Source organism: Triturus cristatus, chromosome 12, assembly GCF_964204655.1.
Source record: "Triturus cristatus chromosome 12, aTriCri1.1, whole genome shotgun sequence".
Classification (NCBI taxonomy): domain Eukaryota; kingdom Metazoa; phylum Chordata; class Amphibia; order Caudata; family Salamandridae; genus Triturus; species Triturus cristatus.
In genome coordinates, this window is record NC_140595.1 from 702,083,497 (window position 1) to 702,089,598 (window position 6,102).

Genomic DNA, 6,102 nt, shown 5'->3' on the forward strand with positions numbered 1-6,102 from the left:
GGAGCGAGTATTTTCAATTACGACATTTTTAGCTGCCTACACCGTGATAGGCACACTTGTTTACAATCAGTTTGAAGCAATTGTGACCTGATTCTAATTGCCTACACAGTGATAGGCACACTTGTTTACAGTTCTGGATGTGGCAATTGTGACTCATTCTTGGTTCTGTGGTTAATTTTTTATCTTTCAGCGATAGGCACACTTGATGCCTATTCTATGTTGGGTCCTCAGTCATAGGCACACTCAACACTTAGTCTTCCACGTTGTTTATCCAGTGATGGGCACACTTGTTGCTTGTTCTACGCTTTGTTTTACATAATAGGCACATCTTATGGTGATTCCTCCTTCGCCTGCTCATTGTCAGGCACACTTTAGTTGTGCACTCGTAGATCAAACGCCCCTCATTCTTTGCCTCTCAAGTTTTTGTGTCATTTACCTGCACACCCCTTTGTTTTGTGATCTCTCTGAAAATGATAAATGTTACTGCTCCTCCTTTCTTTTTGATGACCCCTGGTGAGCCCCCCTTCAAATGGCAAAAGTGGAAGAAGGTATTTGAACGTTATGTGAAAGTATGTGTGGCAAAACCAAAGGGAGTGATGGACGGAGTGTTGAACATTGCAAGCATTCACCCCCAGTCAACTGATCTGGGTTTAATCCATCACTGTTCTTTAGCCCACTCTGCCACCCCAGTTCAGACATGGCCATATGCAAATCAGTCTGACCCTGTGCCTCATGGGAACAGTCCAGCCCGAACTACCAAGCCATGTCTTCCCTGGACCAGAAACAAGCTTCCTAGGACCGGTTTCTGGCATTTCAGCCGTCTTCAGCCAGGCTTGCTTGAATCCAGTGGCAAAGTGAGCAAGGGACTCACGTCTGAGCATACCCTGCCAACTTATGGCGAACAAAGCAAAACCAAAAGTATGTGTGGCATCATTGAGTGCGGAACGCAGATCTTCACTTTTACTACAGTGTTTGGGCTCAGAGGGTCAGGATGTTTTTGACCATCTTCCTGAGTTGAGTGGTCCTGAAGCTGAAAACCTGAATGAGTATGACATTTGTATTATAAAATTAGATAAACATTTTCTTCCCAAGGTCAGCATGATATTTTGAGAGGAGGATGCAGAATGATGGAGAATCGGTTGAGGGTTACATTACTCAGGTAAAGAAGCTTGCTTCGTCTTGCAAATTTGGCAATCTGCTGGATGAGAGATTTAGAGATCAATTCATGCTGGGATGTAATATGGAGAGAATCAGGGAGGAATTATGGATGAGAGATGAACCCTCCCTGGATGAGGTGATATAGGTTGCTAAAAGGGTTGAACACTCTTTGAAATGCGTAGATACTATCAAGAAAGATAAACAGTTGACGGTTCAAGTGGTGAAAGAGGATACTAAGAAACCTAGAAGGAAGTGGAGTGAAGAACAAACTCACTCTGCGCAGGTGTTACTGGTGTGACAAGCCTGGGCATTTGGTGAATGACAAGAATTGCCATGCGTTAAAAGTAGTATGTTCAAAATGTAAAAAAAAGGGACATCTTGCCATTATGTGTAAGGCAAGATCAACTTCTTCTAATGTGAAGTGTGTCGAAAGAGAAAATGTTGAAGAAGATTTTGTTTGTGGGCAGATTGTTGATCAAGTTGATAGTGCTGAAGTTAAGAGTAAACCATGTCCTGTTGATACCATTTTAGTGGAAGGACAGTCCACTAGGGTTATGTTCGATTCAGGTGCTAAAATTACGATTGTATTTTTTTAAGATAAGCTTGCAAACAAAATTTCCTTACACAAACCTGATATAAACCCTTTTGCTTATGGTGGGGAACCAATACCTTTGTAAGGGTATTTTGTAGGTTTAATTGAGTACAAACAGAGTTATGCCTCTGAGAAGATATATGTCTCTGAAGAAGGGGACAGTATAATAAGTTGGTTTCACCAAGGCGATTTGGGTGCTATGCATGACCCAAATAGCAATACTCCCATCCTGTTGAAGGACAAAGTGAACATGATTCAAGGGGATTCACTCCTCAGTAGTGACGTTGAGTGTCAAATCAAAGAGAAGTTTCTCAATGTTTTTAGGGAAGAGGTTGGGTGTCTTAAGGGATTTCAGTATGAAATAAGTTTGTGTGCTGTGGCTCAACCTTTATGCTGCAAAGTGAGAAGTGTACCTTTGGCCATTCGGGATGAAATGTAAAAAGAAATAGAGAAACTTAAGAAAGGGGGAATAATTGAAGAGGTGGAATGTACCGAATGGTTGGCCCCTGTTGTGGCTGCTCATAAGTCCAATGGAAGTCTTCATCTTTATATAGACTTGAAGCAGCTTAATAAGAATGTTATAGTGGATCGGTATCCCCTACCCAATATTTCAGAGTAATTGTTGCTGTTTCGTGAGGCTTAGGTGTTCAGCACCATTGACCTGGCTTTGGCTCACCACCAGGTAGAAATAAAGGAGTCTTCGAGAGAATACACGGCGTTCATTACACCGTTTGGCACATTCAGGTTTGTGAGGATGCTGTTTGGCTTGGTGTCGGCAGCATCAGGCTTTCAGTGTGCCATGAAGAAGATTCTTATGGGCTTTGAAGGGGTCTGTGCATACCGAGATGACATCCTTGTGTTTGATAAAGACGAAGAAGAACATGGGTGTCGTCTTGGTGGGGTTCTGGAAAGGCTTGATAATGCATATCTAACCATAAAAGCCGAGAAGTGTCAATTTGCCACTACCAACATCAACTACTTGGGTCACACCATCTCTGGGATGGTGTCATGCCAAAGGCTGATTTGGTAAATACCATCTAGTGCATGTGTGTCCCTACCTCCAGAGAAGTGTTTATGACATTTTTGGCATGATTGAGTTTTACAGTAAGTTTGTGGAGAACTTTGTGGAACTAACCGTCAACATGAAGATGCTTCTCAAAAAAGGGGTTGAGTTCATCTGGAATGATGCTTGTGAAAAAGAGCTTACAATCTTGAAAGAATAGCTCAATTGCGCTCCAAGGCTTAAGAGTTTCAATCCCTCCTTTCTATTATCACTACTGATGCAAGCCTTAAAGGCTTAGGTGCTGTGCTTCAACAAGAAGGTGATGAGGGCATGAAAACAATTATGTCCGTTTCTCGAGGTTTGAGGGATGCTGAGTCTCGATATTCAGTTATTGAACGTGAAGCCCTGGCTGTGTTCTGGGCCATTAGAAAACTTGAGAAATGTTTGTGGGGAACGAAGTTTATTGTCAAAACAGACCACAAGCCCCTTTGAACAAACTTCACCAAGAAGGGCATAGATCTAGTTTCAGGTAGGCTAACCAAATTGGTGATTGCCTTACAAGAATATAATTTTGGGATAAAGTACATACCAGGTGTAGAAAATGGGGTGGCTGACACATTGTCTAGATTGGTGGAGAAGGTGAATGAGAATTAGGCACGTGATGAATTTGATTCTTTCGATGTTGATGCTCATGTGTGCTTTGTGGATGAGGAGATTGTAAAGGAGCATCAGTGGCGGGAGGGATAATATTCTGATCCAGTACTGTCTGAAGTTTTTCTTCTTGTCAATAAAGGGTGGCATTCAAGGAGGCAAGCTTCTGATAAAGCTAGGAAATGTTGGGGTGTGAAATATGAGTTGGGTGTTTGTGGTAGCCTTTTACTTTGTGGCACAAGATTGGTACCTCCGCTAAACCTCTGTGGTAAATTGATCGAATTAGCTCACATTTCTCATCTTGGGATGTCCAAGACCAAAGAGAGACTTCGCTCCTCATTCTGGTGGCCTGGGATGGATTTACAAGTTGAAAGGCTGGTGCAGGATTGTTTGGCAAGTGCGATGGGTGAGAAGTCCACAGTTGTGAGGGTACAGCCCATGGTCGCCAGAGAGTTACCTGGTGCACCATGGAAGGAAATAACCTTAAACATACTTGGTCCTTTTCATGGGGAAGGACAGCAGCTCTTTGTCATTGTTGTTTTAGACATGTTTTCGAGGTGGCCAGAAGTGTGCTTCACAAGTGGAATCGAAACTAAGAATGTGATTGAGTTTTTGGAGAACCTTATGGCAAGGGAAGGTTACCCCAATACTATTTTGACTGATAATGGTGTTTGTAGGAGAGTAGGGTCTGCTATCCTATGGTCACCCCAAATTTTTGCTTTTTGCTTCACTGGTTTTTGACATATTGAGGCTGTGGGTCTGCCAATCAGACCCCCAGCCTGCTGTTCTCTCTAATAAATTCACACTATGCACCCTAGGTGCATAACCAATTGGAAGTGGATCACCCTGTGAGCCCCTGTACCAGTGTACACTAGGTACCCAGGGCATTGGTGTATCTAAGGCCTGCCAGGGGCTGAAGCATGTATTATGCCACCCCAGGCTTGGCCTAACAAGTTTGACACAACTGGCTGATCACTCAGCTGGGGTAAGTTGGTGTAACCACCTCTTACTTAGGTGTAGTATACCTATACCTAACCTTAAATGGGACACATGTTAACCCATAAGTCACTCCTATGGCAGGCCTTAACAATCCTGAAGGCAGAGTGCTTGGTTCCATGTGAGATGGTGCTCTGGCATGAGCTGAGCCTGTCTGCAGTGGTCGGAACAACTTCCTTCTACTGTTTCCAGATATCGTCGTACCATATACTCTTAAGTGCATTATGAACCTCGCGGTTAAATGCTATCTTTGGTTTGGCTTTATCAAAACATGTCGAGTAAGGTGTCATACGAATTGGAATACTAACCCCTCGCCAATTCTGGCGACGGGGTTAGCCTTCCACCCTTCTAGAGGGACACGACATGTACAGTACCTGAAACCCGGGTAAAATCAGACATAGCCTCAGCTCCACAAAATGGATGCTGCTACCACAGACACAAGTCTGCCCTTCTGCTGCTGGGAGTCCTTCCAGCTTGGGAGGTGTGGACAAAGGGTTTCCTGCCAGGGGAGGTGCGTGCACCACCCCAGACAGGATTTTGTGTATTGGTCAGGTAGGGCTTGAAAGAAACCAGACATGCCTGAGGCTCACAAGGAGCCTCGGTGCATATGCCAGTTCAATCCGGTCCTGGGGCACACCAGTCCCGGGCCTGGGGCGAGCTGGACAAAGGATTGGGGGTGTAACCACCCTCCTTCCTGGTCCCACCCTTAGGGAGGGACCTAGCAGGTAGTCCGGCCCCTAGAATCCGCTTAAAGGTAGGAGCTGTGTCCTAAGACTTCAGACATCCTGGAATCAACTTGAAACTAAGAAGAAGACGGGAACTTCGACGCTCTGCCGCACAGAGGACTGAAGCCAATCTCCCCTGTGGTCAGGGAGTGACCACCTTGCTAACGCAAGCACCATCCAGCGAATCAACGTCTGCTGTGCCGCCGCCTCCCGCCGGAGTCTGAGCCCAGAGACTGACAAGACCTGGACCTCCAGACCTCTCACCGCCCGATCCACAGTCCCTGAAAAGAGGAGACCCGTGGAGGCACCGAGACACGTGGAGCCAGCCATCTTGAAACGACCACGACAAGCTGACAAGTGCAACAACCGAGGCTTCCTCCAAGTTGTGCTTTGGGATCTGAGAAGCCCAACATCCGAGCAGCATCTGCACCAAAGGTAAGCCCTCCAGCATCTCCACGATCTGCGTGGGGCCCTTCTGCATTTTGCCACTCGACGCGCCTAACCGGTTGCTGGCCCGCTGGCTAGTGGCCATCTTGGCGACAAACTTCACAAAATACACCACTGGTCTGGTTGCTCCAGACTGGCCCTTGCTCCCCTCCAAAGGAGCAGTCCCTCTGACCTTGCTGGTCAGAACCAACAGCTTATTTTATATCCTACAACAATTGCTTTTGCCAAGGCTTGTTTGCTTCGATCAAGTCGCCGACATGGCCGACAGCGAGAGCCTGCGTGGGACAGCTTGTGACCGGACTCCTGGACGTCGTCGACCTTCAGGGACCACGTGGCTGCAGAGACAAGCTACACCTTTCTTCCTGTTTGCACCCGACATCGCCTGGTACCCACCTGGTGCCACGCTGGTCACTGGCTAGTGACTGTGAACACTGTCCCCTCTGCTTACAGGTCTTCAACATCTCCGATCCACTCTTGGATCCACCGCATCTCTTCCGGGGCGACCGCCTGCAGCATCTTTATCTACAGGC